The sequence below is a fragment of the Mirounga leonina genome, unplaced genomic scaffold, assembly GCF_011800145.1.
Source record: "Mirounga leonina isolate KUSES-001 unplaced genomic scaffold, KU_Mleo_1.0 Mir_199, whole genome shotgun sequence".
In the NCBI taxonomy this organism is placed as follows: domain Eukaryota; kingdom Metazoa; phylum Chordata; class Mammalia; order Carnivora; family Phocidae; genus Mirounga; species Mirounga leonina.
Genome location: NW_023270498.1, coordinates 1,319,208 through 1,346,450, shown reverse-complemented (window position 1 = coordinate 1,346,450; position 27,243 = coordinate 1,319,208).

Here is a 27,243-nt window from a genome sequence, read left to right as displayed (position 1 = left end):
AGAAAGAAAGAAAGAAAGAAAGAAAGAAAGAAAGAAAGAAAGAAAGATCTAATAAAACATAATTTGGTAAGATGTAGTAATTGTTTCCAAATGCTAGATTAATATCCTCCACAGTTTTCTGTACAAAACTCCATTAGGTACACTAATTAAATTTGAGGCAAAACTTCTAATTTAATATCCATATTTTGGTTAAACTTCTTTGATTTAGCCTCCTTATATTATTTTAGTAGGAGTGGGAGATGGTGAAGTCAAGATACCCATTTCCACTCAAAAGAGATCACAGATTGCTTTAAAAAGAGTTGTTTGTCCAGTTGGCACCCTAAAGGTCCATCTCTTCATAGCTGCACTAAAAATTCTTTAAATCTAAACTCAGATGTTCTCCTTCCACCTACTCTCACATGAAGCACTCACTGGAACAGTTTGCAGGGTGGAAGGGCAGAAGTCGTAGAGTTGTGTGCTCTGAGCTCCCTATGATTCCACTCCTAGAACACACAGAACAATGTCAATTTAAGGAGAACCTGGGGACTCTCTTCAGCTTAGTCCTTCTGCATGCTCCAGGAGTGGAGTAAGTTACTTGCATTCCTCCCCCTACTGAGGACAAATACACAACTTCAAAGAGGTGGGGTGTGTATATGCACATAATCTTCTCAACAGCAACAAAACTCCAGCATGACAGGCATAAATGACTGATCTAAAACCTAGCTGCAGACCCCAGAGGGATAAGCTCAGTGCCCAAGTCCCCGATGGCCCTCAGGGCTTCGGCTGAGCAGCAAGGTTGTAGAGTGCTGCCTGCCTATGCTCAGGAAGGTAAAGACTGGGTCTACCTGATGAAGACGCCTTCCCTTCCAGAGCATGCTGAAGGTCCTGTATCTTTTTCTAAGGGAAATCGAGAGTAAACAAGTCAACACATAGCCCTACAACCTGCTTTCATAAAACTGGGAAATCTCTAACTTGGAAAACTAGTAAGTTTGCCTCAGGCCCCTGGAAGAAGCAAAGAACAAAATCTCTACAAGAGGATAAAAACATGACCCTGAGATCCAACTATTCCTACAAACATTTATATGATCAATGTCTACAGAAGAGCAAAAGGCAAACTGTCACACAAGAAAGCAAGAAACATAAGTGAGAACTCTTGGGTGGGGGGGCGGACAGAGAACAAAAACAGACTGAACAGATTTAAGATATTAAAATTGAAAGATTCTGAATATAAAACAGCTCGACTTACGATGCACAAAAAGAATAGAAGCCAAGCTTTTAATATGGGAACCAGAAACCAGAACAAAGTGACATTGCAGATTTGGGAGAGAACCAAACAGGAATTCTGGAACTGAAAATACTGAAATACTGAAACTGAAGTTAGGAGCACAAAAGAAAGCCAACAAACACAGTTGAAGAGATAACCAGCAAAACTGAATGTAGGTCTACAACACACAGAAAGATACATGTGGAAGACAGAAAGAAATGAGGACAGAATATAGAGATGGACAGAGTGGGACACCCTGAGCTGTATTTAATTAGGCTCCCAGGAGGGGTGAATGGGGCAGAGGAAATTTTTGAAGTGATTATGGTAGTGGATATCCCAGAACTGATACCAGACCCCACTTCACCCATCCAAGAATCCCAGCTGCAGAGTAAAAGAAATTCACACATACACACATTATGTCGGAAATGCTGAAAACAAAAGGCAAAGAGGAAAGTGCGCAACTCAGTTGGCCAGGAACAAAAGAAAAAACACCTTGGAGGCAGGAAAAGTTCTATGAGAGCTGACATCTCGCCCAGGGGGAGAAGGAGCCAGGATGGTACCATTAAGTGCAGAGAGGAGATGAAGAGAACACCAAGGTCTGTTCTCAGCAGCGAAATGTTAGTGAAAGCATTTTTTTAGACAGATAAAGATGGAGAGCTTGCCACACAAAACCTCGCTAAAGAAATTCTTAAATATGTTTTGGAAACAAGGAAAACGATCTCAGAGAAAGGTCAAAGAAGAAGAAATGAAAAACAAAAAATTGGACACGAAATAAAAACTGGCTCTTAAAACATTAAGTAGACTTAAAATACACTCCAATGACATGTTTGTGGAGTGTTGAAATTTATATTCTAAAGTGTTTTATTGTTATATCAGTGAGAAAGTTAAAGGTATTGATTCTCATTAGACTTTCATAAATGATAAATAGTTGTGCCCACTGACATAATGGAAAGCAATTGCATGCTTCCCAAACTAGAGTCAGGGGCGGGGGGAGATTGAGAGAGAGGGGGGCAAACCAAGAAACAGACTCTTAGAGAACACACTGCTGGTCACCACAGGGGAGGTGGGTGGGGGATGGGCGAAATAGGTGATGGGGATGAAGGAGGACACTTCTGATGAGCACAGGGTGATGTTTGGAAGTTGTAAATCACTATATTGTACACCTGAAACTAAAGTAATGCTATATGTTAACTATATTGGGATTAATTTTTTAAAAAAGGAAAAACAATAGAGAAAGAAAATTTAAAAGAGACTAGAAAATAGTTATCTGTTTAGAGATTAGGAAAGACACACTTAAAATCTGTGAATAAGGGGCCCTGGGTGGCTCAGTCGTTAAGCGTCTGCCTTCGGCTCAGGTCAGGATCCCAGGGTCCTGGGATTGAGCCTCGTGTCTGGAGGGGTGGGGGTCCCTGCTCAGCCGGGAGTCTGCTTCTCCCTCTCCCACTCCCCCTGCTTGTGGTCCTTCTCTCACTGTATCTCTGTCAAATAAATAAATAAAATATTTTAAAAATATATCTGTGAAGGGCGCCTGGGTGGCTCAGTTGGTTAAGCGACTGCCTTCGGCTCAGGTCATGATCCTGGAGTCCCTGGATCGAATCCCGCATCAGGCTCCCTGCTCAGCGGGGAGTCTGCTTCTCCCTCTGACCCTCCCCCCTCTCATGTGCTCTCTCTCTCATTCTCTCTCTCTCAAATAAATAAATAAAATCTTTAAAAATATATATATATATCTGTGAATAAAAGAGGAAATCATAATAGGAACTAGAAAATATTTTGAACTGAGTGAATAGAAAACAAAAGTACATCTACATGAGTGGGATACAACTAAAGTTGAGGGTCTTCAATGGTTTTAAGATCAAGTGTTGGCAAAGAAGCCTAAAAATAAGGACAGTGTTCATGTCATGGAATTAGAAAAATAATGAAAAACTTGCTGTCCCCCTGAAATTAGAAGGAAAGAAATAGCAAAGATAACATGAGAAATTATTGATCAAAGAAACAATAATTCAATAAATAGTCAAATATTGTTTTGTTAAAAAAAAAAACCTGTAAGCCAATGAAAAACAACAAATAACCTTTGTCGAAGCAAAAAAGAAGGCAATGTTACAAATCCTGCAGACTTCAAAAAGATCCCAAGAAATGGATCCTGTGAACAACTTGTATCCATTACTTTGAAAATATAGATGGAAAAAAAGTGTTGTACACAATGTTAAACGAATACAAATATTCAATGGAGAAATATTCAAATGAAGAAATGCTCATTCCGCATCAGCGAAATAATGAAAAATATTCAGTGAAGAAATATTTCTACTATTACACAAAATATTCCAGAGAAGAGAGAAAAAAATGTTAGCATAATGTTGATAACAAACCATAGTACTCAAAAGAAATTATACAAGCTCATTAGAGACATAATAACCAAGTTTAATTTTACAACCTGTAGCAGGTTGCATTTTTTTGTGATTAAACCAAATGATATAACTCACCACATTAACAGTTCCAAGATAAAATTAATAAGAGTTGTTCATGTCATATGGGAAAAGTATTTCAAAAAAAATTCAACAACTATTCATGATAAAAAATCTTTTATCAAATTAATGGTAAAAGAGGATTTCCCTGACTTAAACAGAACATTTATAAAAACCACAGCAAACTTCCTGAAACTTTTTGATATTCAGAAAAGTAGCATATTCTGTATTATACTGGATAGCCTAGCGAAGGAAGCAAATGTTATAAAGGTTGGAAACAAAACAACAGCAATATATAGTATATGTATTTATTGACATATGATAAAGTATCAACACAACCAACAGTTAAATTATTATAATTTTAAGAGTTTAGCAAAGATACAGAATAATCATTTTCACACACACACACAAAATCGATAACCCTCTTTTAAAGTTCAAACATGTAGATTTTGAAATACCAATGTCTTATAATAGCATGAAAAATCAAATCTAAAAATAAATATGTGCCACACGTCTATGTGGAAATTTTAAACTGTATTGAGAGACATTAAAGAATACCTGAACACATGAGGTGTATTGTAATTATGGGCTGGAGATTCATTATGGCAAAGTATTCATTCTCCCAAAATGGACCTGTAAATTCAGTATATTCCCAGTTAAGATCTCAAGTTGTTTTTTTTTTAATTGACAAGCTGAATGTATAATAGTTCTGAAACTTCAGTGAGCCCAAAATAGATGACAGACTATTGACAAAGAAGACATCAGTGGGAGGCTTTGGTTTACCAGACGGGGACAGTTTGCTCAGGCTGGAGTAATTAACTGTGCAGAATTGGGCTGGCTAGAGGGTAAGACCATGGGAGAAGACCCATGTGGATGAGCACTGGTCTGACCCTTGTGTCCTGTGTTAGGGCACACAGGCTGCAGGACAGAACCTCCTACGAGTGAGACTTGCACAGAAATGGAAATCCAGAGATCAGCAGAGAGCCCTCCTCAAGTAATCAGCTGCCTACTAGTCGATAATATCGATACACTTCCGTAGATGTGGAGGGGAAAGAGAGACAGAGACAGAGGCGGACACAGAGACATAGAAAGCAGGAGAGAGAAAAGACACAAATGACCAATATCAAGAGTGAGAACAGTGACATTATTACAGATTCTATAGACGTTAAAAGGATAAGAAGGTATATTATGAAAAACATTATATCAATAAATTTGATGATTTATATGAAATGGACAAATTTCTTGAATGATGAAATCATCTGTTCGCTCAAGAGTAAACATAACATAGGTAGTTCCAGTTTTGGTAAGAACTGAAACTGCAGTTAAAAATATTCCCACAGGGGCGCCTGGGTGGCTCAGTCGGTTAGGCGACTGCCTTCGGCTCAGGTCACGATCCTGGAGTCCCGGGATCGAGTCCCGCGTCGGGCTCCCTGCTCGGCAGGGAGTCTGCTTCTCCCTCTAACCCTCCCCCCTCTCATATACTCGCTGTCTTTCATTCTCTCTCTCTCAAATAAAAATAAATAAAATCTTAAAAAAAAAAATATTCCCACAAAGAGAAAGTCCAGCCACAGATGGTTTCTACCAAAGACTTAAGGAAAAATAATACACTTTCTAAACAAACTCTCCATTATATAATTAGAGGGGAATATTTCCCAAATCATTCTATGACAATAACATTACCCTGATAACAAAACCAGACAAATTACAACCACACCCATACACAAAACCATATTAAAACTATAAACCAATATACTTCATGAACATAAATGCAAACATTCTCAAAATTTTTAGCTGAGTCCAACAATATACCAAAAGTATAATCTTCTATGAGCAAATGGAATTTGTTCCAGAATTGCAGAAGATGTATCTAGAATGATGCAGAAGAACAACATTTGACAAAAGACTAGATGCAGAAGAAAAAGATTTGACAAAACCCAATATCCATACCCAATTCTACTGAAAACCCTTAGCAAGCTAGGAATAGAGGAGACCTTGTTGAACCTGATAAAAGGTATTTATGAATGCCACAACTAACATTGTATTTAAACATGAAAGGCTGAATGTTTTCTTCCTACACTTAGGGACAAAATGGTGATTCTAGCCAGTGCAATAAAACAAGAAAAATGAGCTAGGATAGTCAGGTTAATGTTGAAAAAGAACAAAATTGGAGGACTTACACTACTTGATTTCAAAACATATAAAGCTAAAGCAGTCAAGATACGTTGTATTGGCATAAAATTAGATATATAGATCAGCACAACAGAAGAGATTCCAGAAATATACCCACACTTTCCTGCAAAACTGATTTTTGATAAAGGTGCAAAGAGACTAGTCCTTTCAACAAATGGTGCTAGAAAAATAGGATATGCATATTAAAAAAGACATGTAAATGTATATCACATATAATAATTAACACGAAAGCATCTTTCTGCTGTCTTTTTTCCTGGTGATTTAGATGTGAGTGATTCTGAAGACCACAAAATAGTCAAAATATTTCAGGCAAGAAGCGGTCAATCAGGTTCCTTTGGAAAGTTTCCAACGTTTCTGTTATTTTTGTTCACAGATGTGGCATTTTTTAAGGATGTTCAAAAGCCTAAAGCCCATCTATTAAAAGCCTATGTTTTGGGACACCTGGGTGGCTCAGTCTGTGAAGTGTCTGCCTTCAGCTCAGGTCATGATCCCAGGGTCCTGGGATCGAGCCCCACGTCAGGCTCCCTGCTCAGTGGACAGCCTGCTTCTCCCTCTGCCTTCCACTACCCCTGCTTAGGCTCTCTCTCTCTCTCTCTGACAAATAATTAAATAAAATCTTCAAAAAAAAAAAAAAGCCTATGTTTGTATTTAGGAATAAGGAACCACATCTTGGAAAGAAGCTTCGCTGCCTAATTTTTAATCTACTTTTAATACTTTTAATTCTCTTTTAGTCTCATTGTTGATTTGTGTTTTAATTTAACCTTGGAGTAAAGGTGTTTTATAGTAATTGAAATTCCAAGAAGGAGCTTGGCTACTTTGTTGAATTTCCTTACATAAACTTCCCTAAAAGGAGAAAACTGTCATTTTGCATTGATCCAAAAGCCACCTATTTGCACTTTTTTATTTTTCCCAAAGAGAATGAATGCATCCCCACAGCAAGGTGTCTTCGCTTCCCACCCTCCACCGGACGGCAGACGGCAGGTGCAGAGGTCTTCCCAGGTCCCGCACAGGAGTCTGCAGTCACAGCCTGAGGAATATTTCACTTGAAATCTTTAATAAAATTGCACCCTTAAGCCTAGAAAAAGAGTGAATCTTTTTCTATCTCTAACAAATCACAAATCTGAAGACTAAGATAAAGACAGCTCTGAGGAAGCCAATACTGTGATTACATTCTGGAATTCAATATTTAACTTTAAAAAGTAAGAATTAATTCTTTTATTCCTCCAGCAACGATTTCCATCATGCCATGCTCTTCTGCTTGGCATCAGACAGTTCTCAGAAATAATTCAGGAAAACCCCGCATTCCTTTCACCCAAACCCCCCAAGGGCTAACGTCCTACAAAACTAAAGCACACGGTCCCAACCTGAATCACATCCTTTTTGCCGGAAGAGCGTCCTCTACATTTCTTGTAGAGTAAGTCTGCTGGCAATGAGCTCCCACGTTTTGTTTTTCTGAAAACTGCGTTTCTCCCTACTTTGATGGATACTTTTGTGGGGCATAGGGTTCTGAATTAACCCCCCCGACGTACACACACCCACTTCAAAACTGACACTCACTGTCTTCTTGCTTACAAGAAATCTTTTGTAGACGTGATCATTTTTTCTTGTAAAAAAGCATCTTTTCCCCCCTCTGTTTGTCTCTAAGATTTTTATTTTATTTTTTTTTTAAGATTTTATTTATTTATTTGAGACAGAGAGAATGAGAGACAGCATGAAAGGGAGGAGGGTCAGAGGGAGAAGCAGACTCCCTGCCGAGCAGGGAGCCCGATGCGGGACTCGATCCCGGGACTCCAGGACCATGACCTGAGCCGAAGGCAGTCACCTAACCAACTGAGCCACCCAGGCGCCCTGTCTCTAAGATTTTTACACTGTCTTTGGTACTGAGCAATTTCAATATGAAATGCCCAGTTGGTATGTGTGTATGTACATACACTACTCAGATTATGTTTCATGGAGGAGCCGGGACACTGTGGTCTGGGTGAAGAATTAGGATCAGCCCGCAGTGCGGCGAGTGTTCTCCAGGTCCCCCCTACCTGCACCATGAGCGCTGGCTAGGGTACCCTATGTGAGCACTAGCTCAGTCTGTAAGAAATGCCGCCACCAGGGACTTCACCGTCATGGGGCCCATAGCAACTCATTCCACATTTCCAGCTGAAGCCTCTGCTGGCTTATCGGCATCCAGCGATTTCTGCCCCAGATCAGCAAATGCGTGGTCCTGTTCCTCCCTGAAGTTACCTGCCGCTGGATTTCAAGTTAGTCTGCCCTGTGACTCCGATTCCCCGATAATTCATGGACAGTCACTAACTTGTCGCTAGTTTTCTTCTTATTGTAAGGGTGAGCGTGACTCAGTCCTTCTGCATCTTTCGACTGAATGTCACAACTCACTCTCCAGGGCAAGGCGGATCTTAATACTAGCCAAAGCCCAAAAACTATGTTATAAGAATTGATAATTATAGACCAGTTACTTTCATGCATACAGATGCCAAACACGTAAACAAATTTGACTATTTAAAAATGATAATACATCATGTTAAATTTGGCTTATTCCAGGGAAGGGAATTTATGTAAACATTCAATTATCAATCAATATAGATTGTAAAATATTACCCTTATTCAAAAAGCCCTAATAATATATATTCATCTAAATGCAAGAGTATTTGACATAATTCCACACCATTTGTGATCAAAATGCTTGGCAAAAAAACCTTAGACTAGAATGTTACTTTCTAAATCTGATAAAGGATATTTATAAAAATCTTAAGCAATCATGATACGAATGATGAAATGTTACAAACGCACCGCTGAAATTTCTGCTCATCAATGTATATCACTTAGCATAAAAACACAAGCCACAGAGAAGGGGAAGCTGTATCTGATGGCAGATTCATATTAAGAATATCTGAAAACACCCTGCAAACCAATAAGAAAAAGCCAATCACTTCTGAGATGAGCATAGGACTTGAACAGGTGCTTCCCAAAAGATGATATCCACGTGGTCGATGAACATTCCTAAAGATACTCAGCTTCATCAGTCATCATGAAAGCACAAAATGAAACCAGCAGGTGATGCAGGACACACCCCTGCGAGAGTCTAGGATGAACAAGCTGGATGACGCCTACATCGGCAGGGATGTCAGGACAGGAACGGGATGAGAGATGAATGGATAAAGCTAATTTGGAAAACTAGTCACACTGTGTACTAAAGAAATTTCAACGTATACATACCCTACGGCGCAGCAGTCTTGCCCCTCATTAACTCGAGAGAGTGAGTGCATCTTCGTCTAAGACGTCATTTGCAAGAATGCCCTTAGCAGCATGATGCTAACCGGAAACATCCTGAATGTTCGTCCATGGATAATTTGTGATTTATCCCCACAAGACAATGGTAACCAGGATGCTACATATAACAACACGAATGAATCTCACAGAGGTCGCGTTTAGTCAGAATTAGCCATGAGAACAGTACATCCTGCATACAGCTCAACAACAGGTCAGACTACTTTATAGGATCGGAAGTCAGGGAAATGCATCTTTGCCAAGAGTCAGTGATGAGGAAAAGGCTTCTGATTGTGCTATGTCTTATTTCCTGCTCAAGATGTGGGTTTCGAGGAGGCATTTGCATCATGAAGATTCATGGAGCTGTAGCGTGAACATTTGTGTGGTTTTATGTGAGTTATACCTATGATAAAGATATCTTTTATTTTATTATTTTTTAAAGATTTTATTTATTTATTTGTTAAAGAGAGAGAGAGAGAGTGAGCACAAGCAGAGGGAGAAGCAGGCTTCCCGCTGAGCAGGGAGCCTGATCTGGGACTCGATCCCAGGACCCCGAGATCATGACCTGAGCCGAAGGCAGACACTTAACCCACTGAGCCACCCCAGCGCCCCTCATTCTACTCTTTAGACAAAAGTGTCTCACCTCCTGCAATTCTTCATAATATCACACATTTTGACTATTCCGTAATTTTCATTTGTTCATGTTAAGTCACTAGGTGATTTTATGGTCTACAGTATCTTTAAACAGTCCAATCTCAGAATAGCTCAGGGTATAGGGTAACCTCTAAATACCAGTTACTCCTGTAGTGTGGGAAGGAGATCATTTTGTTTCATCTTCTCAGGTTACTGTGAAAGCTAAAGGCTGTGTGAATATCCAGGAAGGATACCTCCCCACACCCCGTTCTCCCCCATCCGGATCCCCCCACCCACGGACACTCTCCTGGAACAGGACCTTAAAATCCTTCCAGAAGCCACTCTCAGTCATGTATGTCATCTTCAAACCAGTGAAGTCATGAGCCGCTTCTAAAGAAAGATAGGAGGGTCTTCTCCCATGGAGAAGTCCCCATGTTCTCCCACCCTACCCAGCCCCACTGGCCCGCGCCTGCCCTGTCAGCTCCCCTCTGTCCTCTCACAGGGCGCCTCTCCTTTAGGGACACGTGTCCTGAGGCTCCCCTCCTCACTTACAAACAAGCTGTGGTCCAGGCTGTGTCTTAGGGGTCTCCCTGTCCCCCTGCTTAGCAGGTGCCTGGTAAACAGAAAGTGCTCCATATGTGAGCATCCCCTGAGGTCACCGAAGGACATGGTGGGCGTTTTCAGAAGAGCCCATAGGAAGGTCCATGAAGCCACAGAAGATGAGAGCCCCCCCACCCCCGACTAGCAGAGGCCGAGCCCACCCTGGGGCTGAAGGGGCTGTCAGTGCGGGGAGCCCGAGAGGGCTGGCGCTGGGGCAGGGGGACATTGGGGGAAGAGAGGGAGAGACCAGTCCTCTCCTCCCTGTGTCTGGAGTCATCTCTGAGTCCCCCAGAAACCAAACACAACCGGGGAGCCAGAGGGCAGGAATAGACAGTTCAGGGGGGTCCTCTGTCCTAGGCCTGGGCAGGGAGGGGCAAGGGCCTGGAGGGGGTGTGTAGGGGAAAGGGAGGTTGGGAGGGAATTAGGGTGGGGGAGGGATGGGGGAGGGGTGAGGATGGGCAGGACCAGGGCTGGGGTGGGGGCTGCGGGTGGGGGTTGTATAGGAAAGGAGGGCTGGTTGGGAATTAGGGTGGGGGCAGGCAGGATGGGGGAGGAGCAGGATGAGGGGGGAAGGAGAAGGGGTAGGGGAGGACAGGGGCAGGACGGGGCAGGGGCTAGGGGGTGGGGGTTGTAAGGGAAAGGGGGCCTGGGCTGGGCAGGGGCAGGATGGGGGAGGGGTGGGCAGAGGGGCGAGGGCTGAGAGATGGGGTGGGGGAGGAGGAGAGCCCGGAAGGGCAGGGGCGAGGTATGGATCGGGGAGGGGACCGCTCACAGAGTCCCCAGCCCAGGTCCTTGTTAGAGCACCTAACGAACGTACGGATTTTAATAAACCCAAATACATTTTGTGTAGCCGGGGAGGGAAGTGCTTACCCTAGCACAGTTACACTTTATGTGTTGTTTCTAGCATCACGAGTTCCTTGGCAAGTATCTTTAAGCAACCGCCCCGGGAGGGGTACCAAGTACGTGGAAGAGGACCCTGAAATTCCAGAGGGCAAGGCACCACCCCGAGAGAGATAAGGGGGAGTCCAGTTCTGAACCAAAGTCTGAGACTCTGGAGGCGTATCAGGGCCGCAGACCTCTCCCCACATCCACCGCCGCACCGGCCACCCCAGGGGTTTCCCTGACTCCACGCTCTTCCTCATGTCGATCCTGCAACAGGAAAATGGGCTAGTCCCAAGCCCACTGCTCCTTATCACTTCTGGCGATGGCCCACCACACCTCGTAAAGACAAGCCGCGGGTCCCCTGCAGCCCCTCGCATGTGTTTGGGAGTCCTCGCTCCTGGTCCCCATGTGTCTGTAGGGTACGTGGCTGATGCTGCCGGGTGTACCAGGGTCCGGGGGAGGACTGCTTCTCGGCTCTGCTGGAGACACCCCCACGGACAGGGGAGGCAGGAAAAGGGAAACAGGCATCTTTTAAAAATACAACGTGACTCTTTCACTGAGCGCATCTCACATACCTCTTTAAAACTCTCAAGGCAGTAACGACAGATGTGGGCGGGGATGCGGAGAAAGGGGACCCCTCGTGCCCTGTTGCTGGGAATGCAAACTGGTGCAGCCACTCTGGAAAACAGTGTGGCGCTTCCTCAAAAAGTTGAAAATAGAGCTACTAGGTATTTGCACTGCAGGTATTTACTCAAAGGATACAAAAATACTGATTCGAAGCAGCACGTGCACCCCAATGTTTATAGCAACGTTATCAGCAATAGCCAAACTGTGGAAAGAGCCCAGATGCCCATCGACTGATGAACGGATAAAGAAGATGTGGTATATATCTACAATGGGATATTACTCCGCCATCAAAAAGAATGAAATCTTGCCACTTGCAACAACATGGAAGGAGCTAGAGGGTATTATGCTAAGTGAAATAAGCCAGTCAGAGAAAGACAATTATCACATGATTTCACACATGTGGAATTCAAGGAACAAAACAAATGAACATAAGAGGGGGGGAAAGAGACAAACCAAGAAACAGACTCTTAACTCTAGAGAACACACCGATGGTCACCAGAGGGGAGGGGGTGAGGGGGTGAGGGGAAAACAGGTGATGGGGATTCAGGAGTGCACCTGTCATGAGGAAAAAAATAAGATAAAATAAAGACTAATAAACACAGAAACAAATAAATAACTAAGCCTTCAAGTTGGTGCCACAGTGGACATTTTGCAGATGGGGGGAGTCTCAGAGGTGAAGCAACTTTGCGTCCACGATCTTACAGAATAAAGAGGGGGACCCCATCATTTATGATGATGACTCATAAATCATGAGTCATGACTCATAAATCATGACACGTAGAGAGGTCAAACATTAAATGGGGCACTGGCCCAGCCCTGAGATTTCACCGTCTCGGATCTGCCTAAAGATCCACTCGACAGAGAAGAGGACGCAACGTCATGTGAAGACAAAGGCTCTGGACTCCTGGAGCCCGGTCGTCTGGGTTCGGATCCCACTCTCAACCTTGGGAAAATTTCTGCACTCATCCCGACTATCTTCAGAGTGGCCCTGAGAACACAGCGAGTCTATGTAGGTGTGGGTGGTCTTTGGGGCCCGGCCAGCACATTGCCAGCATCACGGCTGAGGTGATGCTCATGGTCCCCAAAGTCTGCATGCAGCTGATAAAAGCGAAAGCAAATCATGAAGGGCAGCAAGATCCTGGCGCCCAACAGGCCATCCCGTCAGCTGACCCACTATTACAGCCTACTTAGAAATTCACGCTCCTCCAAATACAGCTAAGTTTCCAAAACTATTATTCTGAATTTGGACTAATTTGGGGAAAAGGCTTTCCAAATCTGTGGAGCCTAGAATGTAGAATGGTGCAATTTTATGGCTCAATGATAAATTATGTGACAGTGATAAAAGCCACTGGACAGGCGTATGTCACCGAGGGCTGTGAAATCCTGCCCTTCGTTTGGAACAAACACCCAGAGGACAAGAAAATGCCCACCCTCAAAGGTGTGGTCTCGCCTCTCCCCTTGGAAAGCAGCTCTAAATGTATGCACAGAAAGGAAATAGAACTGTTTGCAGGGATAGCAAAGGGAAGGTTTAAATACAACCAACTCTCTTAGAAATCTGCCTTTAGTTCAGTGAGAAGCGCACGCGGGAAAGAAGCTGAAGAGCCGCCCTCCACCCGAACCTTCTGAGGGAGGACGGTTCCCACCAGCCCTTAACCAGCCACCCATGGAAAGACGGTGAGAGTAGGTTTTCCTGGCTTAGTTTCCAGGTAGAAACTACATCCAGATTCTATTAAATCGGAAAATCTCCTGATCAGTGCCTTGTGAGACAAAACCCTGAAGAGGGGTTAAGTGTGGGATATTGTGTGACAATAAAATCTTTAGATTTCTTAATTCACTGTTCTTGGCAATTTGTAATTTAAAAAAACCAGGGTAGTGTGTTGAATAAAAGATTCCCAGTGGTGATCATTCGCAGATGTGTATGGGAAAGAACAACAAACACTAAAGAGAGAAGAAAATTAGATTACTACTAACATAGCCAAACATTATTTCAGAAATGTGCTGGCAAAATCACCAAATAGACTATAATAATTAGCATTAAGGGATGACATCGATATTTAAATGTCTCTTTTTCTTTTCTTTTCTTTTTTTTTAAATTTTTTTATTCTTATGTTAATCCCCATACATTACATCATTAGTTTTAGATGTAGTGTTCCATGATTCATTGTTTGTGCATAACACCCAGTGCTCCATGCAGAACGTGCCCTCTTTAATACCCATTACCAGGCTAACCCAACCCCCCACCCCCCTCCCCTCTAGAACCCTCAGTTTGTTTTTCAGAGTCCATTGTCTCTCATGGTTCGTCTACCCTCCGATTTCTCCCGCTTCATTCTTCCCCTCCTGCTACCTTCTTCTTCTTTTTTTTTCTTAACATATATTGCATTATTTGTTTCAGAGGTAGAGATCTGAGATTCAACAGTCTTACACAATTCACAGTGCTTACCAGAGCACATACCCTCCCCAGTCACCCCATCCCTCCCACCCCACCCCCCACTCCAGCAACCCTCAGTTTGTTTCCTGCGATTAAGAATTCCTCATATCAGTGAGATCATATGATACATGTCTTTCTCTGTTTGACTTATTTCGCTCAACATAATACCCTCCAGTTCCATCCACGTCGTTGAAAATGGCAAGATCTCATTCCTTTTGATGGCTGCATAATATTCCATTGTATAGATATACCACTTCTTCTTTATCCATTCATCTGTCGATGGACATCTTGCCTCCTTCCACAGTTTGGCTATTGTGGACATTGCTGCTATAAACATCGGGGTGCACGTACCCTTTCAGATCCCTACTTTTGTATCTTTGGGGTAAATACCCAGTAGTGCAATTGCTGGATCATATGGTAGCTCTATTTTCAACTTTTTGAGGAACCTCCATACTGTTTTCCAGAGTGGCTGCACCAGCTTGCATTCCCACCAACAGTGTAGGAGGGTTCCCCTTTCTCCGCATCCCCACCAACATCTGTCGTTTCCTGACTTGTTAATTTTAGCCATTCTGACTGGTGTGAGGTGGTATCTCATTGAGGTTTTGATTTGGATTTCCCTGATGCCGAGCGATATTGAGCACTTTTTCATGTGTCTGTTGGCCATTTGGATGTCTTCTTTGGAAAAATGTCTGTTCATGTCTTCTGCCCATTTCTTGATTGGATTCTTTGTTCTTTGGGTGTTGAGTTTGATGAGTTCTTTATAGATTTTGGATACTAGCCCTTTATCTGATATGTCATTTGCAAATATCTTCTCCCATTCTGTCGGTTGTCTTTTGGTTTTGTTGACTGTTTCCTTTGCTTTGCAAAAGCTTTTGATCTTGATGAAGTCCCAATAGTTCATTTTTGCCCTTGCTTCCCTTGCCTTTGGCGATGTTTCTAGGAAGAAGTTGCTTCGGCTGAGGCCAAAGAGCTTGCTGCCTGTGTTCTCCTTTAGGATTTTGATGGACTCCTGTCTCACATTGAGGTCTTTCAACCATTTGGAGTCTATTTTTGTGTGTGGTGTAAGGAAATGGTCTAGTTTCATTCTTCTGCATGTGGCTATCCAATTTTCCCAACACCATTTGTTGAAGAGACTGTCTTTTTTCCATTGGACATTCTTTCCTGCTTTGTCAAAGATGAGTTGACCATAGAGTTGAGGGTCCATTTCTGGGTTCTCTATTCTGTTCCATTGATCTATGTGTCTGTTTTTGTGCCAGTACCATGCTGTCTTGATGAGCCTTTTATTTCTTTTTGTTGTCTGATTGCTGTGGCTAGGACTTCCAATACTATGTTGAATAGCAGTGGTGATAGTGGACATCCCTGCCGCGTTCCTGACCTTAGGGGGAAAGCTCTCAGTTTTTCCCCATTGAGAATGATATTCGCTGTAGGTTTTTCATAGATGGCTTTTATGATATTGAGGTATGTACCCTCTATGCCTATACTCTGAAGGGTTTTCATCAAGAAAGGATGCTGTACTTTGTCAAAAGCTTTTTCTGCATCTATTGAGAGAATCATATGATTCTTGTTCTTTCTTTTGTTAATGTATTGTATCACGTTGATTGATTTGCGGATGTTGAACCAACCTTGCAGCCCAGGGATAAATCCCACTTGGTCGTGGTGAATAATCCTTTTAATGTACTGTTGGATCCTATTGGATAGTATTTTGGTGAGAATTTTTGCATCCATGTTCATCAGGGATATTGGTCTGTAGTTCTCCTTTTTGATGGGGTCTTTGTCTGACTTTGGGATCAAGGTAATGCTGGCCTCATAAAATGAGTTTGGAAGTTTTCCTTCCATTTCTGTTTTTTGGAACAGTTTCCGAAGAATAGGTATTAATTTTTCTTTAAATGTTTGGTAGAATCCCCCTGGGAAGCCATCTGGCCCTGGGCTCTTGTTTGTTGGGAGATTTTTGATTATTGCTTCAATTTCCTTACTGGTTATGGGTCTATTCAGGTTTTCTATTTCTTTCTGGTTCAGATTTGGTAGTTTATAGGTCTCTAGGAATGCATCCATTTCTTCCAGATTGTCTAATTTGCTGGCATAGAGTTGCTCATAATATGTTCTTATAATTGTTTGTATTTCTTTGGTGTTGGTTGTGATCTCTCCTCTTTCGTTCATGATTTTATTTATTTGGGTCATTTCTCTTTTCTTTTGGATAAGTCTGGCCAGGGATCTATCAATCTTGTTAATTCTTTCGAAGAACCAGCTCCTAGTTTCATTGATCTGTTCTACTGTTCTTTTAGTTTCTATTTCATTGATTTCTGCTCTGATCTTTATTATTTCTCTTCTCCTGCTGGGTTTAGGCTTTATTTGCTGTTCTTTCTCCAGCTCCTTTAGGTGTGGGGTTAGGTTGTGTACTTGAGACCTTTCTTGTTTCTTGAGAAAGGCTTGTATTGCTATATACTTTCCTCTTAGGACTGCCTTTGCTGCATCCCAAAGATTTTGAAGAGTTGTGTTTTCATTTTCAGTGGTTTCCATGAATTTTTTTAATTCTTCTTTAATTTCCTGGTTGACCCATTCATTCTTTAGTAGGATGCTCTTTAGCCTCCATGTATTTGAGTTCTTTCTGACTTTCCTCTTGTGATTGAGTTCTAGTTTCAAAGCATTGTGGTCTGAAAATAGGCAGGGAATGATCCCAATCTTTTGGTACCGGTTGAGACCTGATTTATGACCTAGGATGTGATCTATTCTGGAGAATGTTCCATGGGCACTAGAGAAGAATGTGTATTCCATTGCTTTGGGGTGGAATGTTCTGAATAGGTCTGTGAAGTCCATTTGGTCCAGTGTGTCATTTAAAGTCTTTATTTCCTTGTTGATCTTTTGCTTAGATGATCTGTCCATTTCAGTGAGGGGGGTGTTAAAGTCTCCCACTATTATTGTATTGTTGTTGATGTGTTTCTTTGCTTTTGTTATTAATTGCCTTATATAATTGGCTGCTCCCATGTTAGGGGCATAGATATTTACAATTGTTAGATCTTCTTGTTGGATAGATCCTTTAAGTAGGATATAATGTCCTTCCTCATCTCTTATTACAGTCTTTGGTTTAAAATCTAATTTGTCTGATATAAGGATTGCCACCCTAGCTTTCTTTTGGTGCCCATTAGCATGGTAAATGGTTTTCCACCCCCTCACTTTCAATCTGGGGGTGTCTTTGGGTCTAAAATGAGTCTCTTGCAGACAGCATATCGATGGGTCTTGTTTTTTAATCCAGTCTGATAGCCTGTGTCTTTTGATTGGGGCATTTAGCCCATTCACATTCAGGGTAACTATTGAAAGATAGGAATTTAGTGCCATTGTATTGCCTGTAAGGTGACTGTTAATGTATATTGTCTGTATTCCTTTCTGGTCTATGTTGCTTTTAGGGTCTCTCTTTGCTTAGAGGACCCCTTTCAAGATTTCCTGTAGGGCTGGTTTTGTGTTTGCAAATTCCTTTAGTTTTTGTTTGTCCTGGAAGCTTTTTATCTCTCCTTCAATTTTCAATGACAGCCTAGCTGGATAGAGTATTCTTGGCTACATATTTTTCTCATTTAGTGCTCTGAATATATCCTGCCAGTCCTTTCTGGCCTGACAGGTCTCTGTGGATAGGTCTGTTGCCAATCTAATGTTTCTACCCTTGTAGGTTACATATCTCTTCTCCTGAGCTGCTTTCAGGATTTTCTCTTTGTCTATGAGACTCATAAGTTTTACTATTAGATGTCGGGGTGTTGACCTATTTTTATTGATTTTGAGAGGGGTTCTCTGTGCTTCCTGGATTTTGATGCCTGTTTCCTTCCCCAAATTAGGGAAGTTCTCTGCTATCATTTGCTCCATTATACCTTCTGCCCCTCTCTCTCTTTCTTCTTCTTCTGGGATCCCAATTATTCTAATGTTTTGTTTTATGGTATCGCTTATCTCTCGAATTCTGCCCTCATGATCCAGTAGTTGTTTATCTCTCTTTTTCTCAGCTTCTTTATTTTCCATCATTTGGTCTCCTATATCACTGATTGTCTCTTCTGCCTCATTTATCCTAGCAGTTAGTGCCCCCATATTTGATTGCACTTCATTAATAGCCTTTTTGATTTCAACTTGGTTAGATTTTAGTTCTTTTACTTCTCCAGAAAGGGTTTCTCTAATAACTTCCATGCTTTTCTCAAGCCCAGCTAGTATCTTTAAAGTGAGGATTCTGAACTCTAGATCTGACATCGTACTAATGTCCATATTGAGTAGGTCCCTGGCAGTGGGTACTACCTCTTGTTCTTTTTGTTGAGGTGATTTTTTCCATCTTGTCATTTTGTGCAGAGGAGAATAGATTAATGAGAGAACAAAATGCTAGCAGAGTAACAATGCCCCAGAAAATATACTCTAAACAAATCAGAAAAGACCTTCCAGAAAGTGGTCGCTTTTCTGTTCAGAGAGTTGTTGCTATTCCCTTCTTCGATCTCCTGTTGGGTTTGTAGGTGTTCAGAATGGTTTGATCCCTATCCAGCTGAATTCCTGAGAGGAGATGAAATCCAGGTCTCCTACTCCTCCGCCATCTTGCTCCTAAATGTCTCTTTTACACACACACGGCCACCAGAGTTTGGGGACATGCGTGTCACTGGCAGAAGAAATAACTGTCTGCTAATCATTACATTCTACTTACACCATCTAAATCCTAAAACCAAGTGAACCCCTGGAATGTAAAGACAGTGTTGTCCCCGTGCCCAGATCAGAGACTTGAAACAGCACTCCCAACTCCAGTCTGACTCCGAGTCTGGGCAGGAGACCTTAGAGAATGAGCCTGAGGAGTCTCGTCACACCAGGAGCCACACAAGCATTAGGAATAGCTCGGGTCATGTCATAAGGACTCAGAAGCCAACTGGAAGAGGCCCGACGGTCCAAAGATGGGGCGTAGGGGGCACTCACAAGGGTCGTGACTGTCATGGATGGAAGAGCATCATTGTGTTCAAAACCACATGATTGGTTGATCACCGTGTTCCATCTCTGTCTCTGAATGATTCACTATGTCTCCATCTCGGTCTGTTGCACACACACCAGTAGGACCTCCAGGTCCCCTTGGGAGGAGAGCAGGGATCCACACATCTTATGTGAGGCTGCAAATAAGGGAGAAGATGGAGAAGCATCGCTGCCTTCCGCGTGCAATCTAAGGCTCCGGTTACCACACGATGGGTGGGGGGTGAGTTTCTCTTTATTAAAGGATTTCAGCTCACAAATGACTGAGAAAGACTAGCCTCAGGATACCAGTCCCGGTCAGCTTCTAATGAGGTTGTGGGTCTCTACAGTGGTGGTCCTGGGGCCCTGTGCACAGGAAAAGGGAAACAGGCGTTCTTGGTCCCCGGACGCAAAGACACCCCAGCGCCTGGGCTGGGTTCTTACTCTCTGGTCAGCTTGCATCTCGTTCATGCACACAGATGTGACAGCCCATATGTGGAGAGCGTGGGGGCCAGAGGAGACCAGGAGCCCTGGTGATCCAAGACCATGCACCTGGCCCCGGCTCAGACTCTCCCGTAGAATCCCAGCTGAGCTCGGGTGCAAATCATCACTTCTTCAGTGATGCGGGCATCTCAGCATTTACCGGTAACAACACGACGCCAGAGATCTGGTCTTCAACTTCTGCTTCGTTATGTTCCAAATCCATGTCAGAACCCTCTGGCAACTGCATAGTTTGGGGCTGAGGCCCGTCTTCACCCCTCTGGATCGTGTGGACAAACTGTCGTAAAGCAGACACTGTCTGAGTTGGGTGCGTGGTGTGCTGAGCTCGCCTGCTTCCTGCTGACGGACGAGGCCCAGGGCAGTGCTCTTGGTGGATCTGCATCTGGCTGGAGACACCTCATCGGGAAATGTGTGGACGGTCGGTGCTTCTCCAAGGGAAACACAGCCCAGAAATCTCACAAGGAGCTCTTGTTTGCATCACGTTCTTTCATTAATAATTAAAATAATAGACAAGTACCCTCTGTAATTTTCAGTGTTCAGTAACAGAATTGTTGAAGTAACTTTAAATAAATAACCTCCATTTCCGTATGTTGTCGCTCTTCCTTCTGAGCAGCGGTGCACGCCTTCAGCACATCTGCTCTGTACTCGCTTTCGCTCGCTGTCCTGAGATTCACAACTGGATTCCCTGCTTCAGGGACGCCTCAAAACACATGTGTGCACACACACATGCACACCCACTCACAGCACATATGCACACATGTGTGCATGCACACGCACACTCAAGCTTGGTGTCATTTTACTGGAGACCTTCCTTCAGTGGACGGGTGCCTGGGATTTGGTGCTGCGTGTCCCCCGCTCCTGCCCCTGTGTGCACCCCGCTGTTCCACACTCACCGTGTGACCTGCCACAGTGTCCCCTAGAGACAGACTGAGCATCCACCCAGGGATTCCCCCAACATCGTGTCCTTTAAACACTAACATGCCCGCGCACCCTTGCCAGATTGTGTGGCCCGAGACACGCCAGAGTGTTCCACAGGTGCACCCCAGCCCTGCGTGCACCCTGAGTTTTGGGTGGCATTCATCCTCTTCCTCACTTTCTGCGTCTCCTGACGCTCTGCCCCTCGGTCCCCACGTGGTTCCCATTCCGTGTTTCTGCTCCTCCAGACATTTAACCCCACTGGCATTGCTCTCGATTTTTCTTTCACCAAAACCCTTTCCAAGCTTCAAATCTGAACTGAAAGACTGTGTTAGTTTCTCGGGCAACCATAAGAAAATAACACAATATCCCCGCCTTAAACAAAAGAAATGTATTTCTTCTCCCTCCCCCAAAGGCTGCATGTCTGATATCAAGGTGCCACAGGGCTGGCTGATTCCCGCTGGAGGAAGGTGAGGGGACCTGGCCCAGGCCGGGCCCAGCTTCGGGGGCATCTCTGGTAATCGCTGGTGCTCCTTGGTGGTAGATGGATCACCCTCATCTCTGCCTCCATGTCCGCCAGGCATTCTCTCTCTTTGTGTGTGTCCGCGTCCAAATGTCCTCTTTCTTTAAGACTTTATTTGTTTATATGAGAGAGAGAGAGAGCATGAGAGGGGGGAGGGTCAGAGGGAGAAGCAGACTCCCTGCGGAGCAGGGAGCCCGATGCGGGACTCGATCCTGAGACTCCAGGATCATGACCTGAGCCCAAGGCAGTCGCTGAACCAACTGAGCCACCCAGGCGCCCCCAAATGTCCTCGTTTTATAAGGACATGGGTAGTTTTGTTGAGGTGCCCACCCTGTTCCAGCAGAATCTCATCTTAACTGAATGCACCTGCCCCGGCCCTATTTCCAGATAAGGCACTAGGGTTAGGAAGTCTGCTCCTATTCAACACTTCAACCCAGAACAAAACCCATCCCTCCCTCCCTCATTCTCTTCTAATAGAAGTGGAGTCTCTAAGACAACTTGGCACTGTGTCTATCCACATTGGTAGGCCAGGCCTTGCCTCGGTGACTTAACATCATACTCACCTCATTTGCTTTTTCCAACACCCTAAGGTGGAATTTGAAATCTGTGTTCCCTGATCCACTGACATACTAACAACCCCAAATCACGTGTATGGGGGAGCTACCAAGTGCTGATTCCTGAACATTGCTCAGCTCACCTGATCCCCGTACAAACTGGCAGGTTTGGAATTATTTCCAATTTATAGGCGAGGAAGCTGAGTTCAGGGGACTCTAGTGACCACCATCGTGGAGTTCATCAGCAAGCAAAAATGCAAAGTCTGCCTTCCAGAAACATCGAAACACTTGTCGGTGATGAACACGATGACATCGATGTTCATGAGGATTCTTTGAAGTCTTCATGCCAATGGCCTTTGGCGCTGGGAAATCGGCAAAAAGCTATACAAATTCCAAGTCCCACCCCCACATCTCATCTCCAGGGATGTTTTGGGTTTGCGTTCCTCTCCTTTTTTCATGAATAGGAGGAGAGGCAGAGAGACACAGCAACTCACAGAATGACCTGGATTCCTGCTGCAACTCTGCACCTACCGGTCACGTGTGGCCTGAGGAAGAGGATCTTCTGGTCCGCGAGAGGGATGATAACGGTGCAAGGCTCCTGAAGGACTGAACGAACAGACATGCTCAAGGCTTAATACGGTGCCTGGGACATCCATCCCTCCACTGGCCTCTGTTGGTGACGCTGAGCACACTGACCAGCCGCCGAGGGAGGAATGTGTGCAGGGGCTCATTGGGGGAAGTCTACTCGCTCAGCATCAGCAAGCTTGTCTGCAGCAAATCTTGGAAGCCAGTCCCTGTAAACCTGCCACCTATCTTGTTTCTCTTACCTTTGCCCTATCAGTGGTTTACGAATGTGTCCCCAGAGAAATGGGACTGTATAGAGCACAATGGCAAAGTAGTTTCCCCCACGCTCATAAACCACTCAGTTTCTACCAAGACAGATCAATAGACATCTTGCTTGGAAAAAATATTCAAAAATGTTTTTGATAATGAGTGGTGGGATTTTCACACCCCCCTCAACTGTACTGCCAAGAACACTCCTGTGCCTCATGAACCATGGCCGTGCCGTGGTTCTTCTCACCAAACCCTTGTCCTGACCACATTTCTGTCTTGGGGGACCACACTGACCTGAAGCCAGAGCTTCTGTCTGGAATGGGACGGCTCATACCTGGGCATGTCTAACAGTGGGTAGCCTTTCCACAGGACGGATTGATCGCACCAGAGTCCCACGCAGAGTCAACACGTTCGTGGTTCATTAGCTCACAGCTTGCATCACCGGCAGCAGGATGGGCTGAAGGCAGTGCGGGCAGGGGGACCACCATCCGTCTCCACACTGCTCAGCACCAGCTCTCGAAGCATGCTTGGAAGATCGCTGGTGGTCCAGGTGGGTCTTAGGAGCACGCCGAGCAGCCGGTGTTCTGAGCCGGAGCAACCTCAGGGTAAAAGGTAGGGGCTGTTTTAGCATTTCAGTCCTGGGTGTTGATAAAGCACCCCCTCCCCGCACCCGCGCCGGAGATTCTGGGCTCATCCCGACCTGGTGCTGGAGCCGGCGGCCTGGACACCACACTGGCTTTAAGTCGGCTCCCCGGTGTAACCTCTCTTGTCCGGGAGGCCAGAAGGGCAGAAAGACCACTGGGTGGGCCTTACAGCTAAGCTTGCCTCTCTTGGGTTACATAAGACCAGACCCCCCTCGGATCTTCTGCCCCAAGCATGGCACCTTCTCCTCCCTGCCCCCACGCCAGGGCCCGCCCCCGCCCCTGCCCCCATCCTGCAGGGGTGGCGCTGTGTGTCCCCCCGATGCTCTCCACTCTGGCTCTGTATTTGAGCACATTAACAAATGGCTGTTTTTCTTTGAAAGGACAATTTTACCTCCTGGCAAAGGAAAATGAATGTTAGAGTCGGGTTTAAGATTCCTGCACCAAAATTTTGCATGGGCTCAGACGCAGTGGAACATCTTCACATTCCCTGCGACTAATTAAAGCAAAGGAAGAAAAAGGCATGGAGTGTGCAGGCCCCCCCGAGCACCTGAGCGGGCAGCTGTCTCTCCCTGATTCCACATTAACGATTTACCCGCATGTGGGAGGAGAGGGGCGCGTCCTTCATGTGCTTCGCTTCTGGCAAACGTTTCCTATGGCAAATGTGGAAACTCTTGCAAAAGTCATGGGTAGGACAAGTCTCCAGAGTTTCCACTGCAAACTGCAGGCCGGTATTTCCTTGGAACAGGGAGGCTCCACAGCATCGTATGCTCTCTGCTGCGACTGAGGGATTTTGTTTAATAGTACCCCAGTCCTGCCCAGTATTCCGATTACTCTCTTCATGGGGTTTCCATCGGGAGCTTGTTACAAATGGTCACCTCTGTCACCTAAGCACGATTTTGTTGCATAAAATCCCAGGACTGGAGACCGAGCATGTTCACCTCAATGGGTACCCGAGTGGGCGAGATGTGGGTGCCCCAAAACCACAGGGTGAAAAATGCTAAGCAGAGCCCCTGCTTTTGAGCATGGGTTCAGATGCCCCCAGGAGTGGACCTGGTGTACGTTTCCAACTTCAGTTGTCTGGTCCGACTCACACACTTAACCGGGAGCCACTCTGTTGGCGATGCCCGTATGATCCTTCCCCATCCTCTCCCATGTCTGCCCACACCTTGTGCTCACCTTCCACGCACTGCCACGGCCACGTGAACGCACCTCCTACCTGCCTTCCAGCCTCAGGGCGCATATAACTGCTCCCCTCTGGGTGCCTTCCCAGCCAGGCTGTGCGGTGGGGTCTTTTTCAGGGGCATCCACCAGAGAGCTTGCATAGAAGAACGACACGCACCCATTATTCTCCTTGCAATTTTGCATCAGGTTTCATGGGATCTCTGGTTTGCCATTCTCAAGGGAAGGATATAGGCAAAGAAAGCCCTCGAACCCATTGAGAACCCACACGCGTAGAGCAATACGTACTTGCGTGAATGGAATCTTCAGGAAACAGCCTGATGAGCGGGAAGGGGCAGACAGCACTTGAATGACCAGGCGAATGTAAGGTTAGGCTGTGGCCCTGGTTGTGGGGACGGCAGGAGGGCGGGAGGGTGGCTCAGGCTCAGTGGATACAACTGCAGAAGGAGATCCCATGGCAGGCCGCTGAAAACGGAGCCCTACCTGGGATCGCGTGGTCCTGCCCTGAGAGATTCCCGGACAGTAGGATGAGGTACAGATTGATGTTTTGTTTAATTTTGTTCTCTTTAACTGTGGTAAAATACAGTTTTCCGTCCTCACCATGTTTAAATGTACATTCACTTAATCCCGTGGCATTAAGCACGCTCATGTTGCTGTGCGGCCACCACCACCATCCACGTCTGGAACGTTCTCATCTCCCGGAACAGAAGCTCTGTCCCCATGAAACACCAGCTCCCCGTCCCGTGCCCCATCACCCCCTGCTCTGCTCTCTCGTCTGTGGATCTGACCGCTCTGGGGACCTCGTGCACGTGGAACCCTACGGTGTGTCTGCTGTGTGTGATTCTTTGCACCCAGCCTCACGTCCTCCAGGTTCATCCACGTTGGAGCATGTTTCAGAGTGTCCTTCCTTTTCGTGGCTGATGATAGTCCACTGTGCGGATGGACCACATTCTGTTTATCCATTCACCCGTCAATGGACACTTGGTTATTTGCACCTCCAGGCAGTCGTGAATATGCATCTCTGCAGGTGCCGATTTTTAAAGGAAACAGGGATAGAAGGGGCATGTGGTGAGCTTTAGAAATGGTACCTTTGAAGTAAAGAATAAGAGAAGTCATGCAAATGGCTAACAGACACATGAAAAAGTGTTCATCATCATTAGCCATCAGGGAAATCCAAATCAAAACCACACTGAGATACCACCTTACACCAGTTAGAATGGCAAAAATGGACAGGGAAAGAAACAACAAATGTTGGAGAGGTTGTGGAGAAAGGGGAACCCTCTTACACTGTTGGTGGGAATGCAAGTTGGTATAGCCACTTTGGAAAACAGTGTGGAGGGTCCTCAAAAATTTAAAAATAGAGCTACCCTATGATCCAGCAATTGCACTACTGGATATTTACCCCAAAGACACAGATGCAGTGAAAAGAAGGGCCATATGCACCCCAATGTTCATAGCAGCAATGTCCGCAATAGCCAAACTGTGGAAAGAGCCGAGATGCCCTTCAACAGATGAATGGATAAAGAAGATGTGATCCATATATACAATGGAATATTACTCAGCCATCAGGAAGGATGAATATCCAACTTTTACATCAACATGGATGGGACTGGTGGGGATTAGGCTAAGTGAAATAAGTCAAGCAGAGAAAGTCAATTATCATATGATTTTATTTATTTGTGGAACATAAGGAATAGCATGGAGGGCATCAGGAGAAGGAAGGGAAAAATGAAGGGGGGGAATCGAAGGGGGAGACAAACCATGAGAGACTATGGACTCTGAGAAACAATCTGAGGGTTCTAGAGGGGAGGGGGGTGGGGGGATGGGTGAGCCAGGTGATGGGTATTAAGGAGGGCACGTACTGCATGGAGCACTGGGTGTTATATGCAAACAATGAATCATGGATCATTACATCAAAAACTAATGATGTAATGTATGGTGACTAACAAACATAATAAAATTTTAAAAAAAGAGAGAGAGAGAGAAGTCATGACTTGAGGCTTACTTATCTGGGATTCCTGACTTTTACATTGAGGGACAAAGCTACCATGAACCTCACGAGGCTGAGGCTTCCGGGCTCCTCATGGATGGGCCCCCTCCATGGCCGACACTTAGTTTGGGGTTCAGAGTTTCATAGTTCTCCACTTGAAGCTGGTTCTGCAGGCCTCACGGAGCCCAGCTCTGCCCCTTTCATTTGAGGTTTGTATTTACCTTTACGCCTGTGTCTCCCCGTGTGTTGGAATGGTGTGGTCACATGCTCACCAGTAAGGTGCCTATTTGTATACTTAAAACAAGGGTCCTGGACCCCTTCATACAGGAGCCGTGATCCTGACTCGCTCTGATGACTCAGTCAGTGCTCACCGAGGAATGGCACGCTACCATTGGGCTCTCCTCCGTTCTGCCGAGTGAAAAGCCAAGTCTCTGCTGGGCTGCCACCGAGGAGGGTGACGCCGACGGGTTCACAGACTGGCTTCACACCGCTGAGCCAGACCAGAGCTCGGGTCGGAGGTCAGGCCCACGGGAGGTCCACAGTTCAATCCCTTTTGTTCCCACCTTGAAACGCTATGGTCCGCGTCAGTAATGGGAATATGAGGGATTTTTGAGTGTGTTCTAAATTTCAACCGTGACTCTGGACGGGCCGCACAGAGTGGGACAAACGTAGGGAAGAAAGAGGGAGGGGAAGAGGCCGGCTCTGGGTGATGCAGCCAGGGAAGGCGCAGTCAGAGCCCACATGCACCTCCTTGTGGCCCTGGGGGCACGGGGTGCAGCATTCCCTGCAGGTCCAGCTCCAGCCTCAGGTAG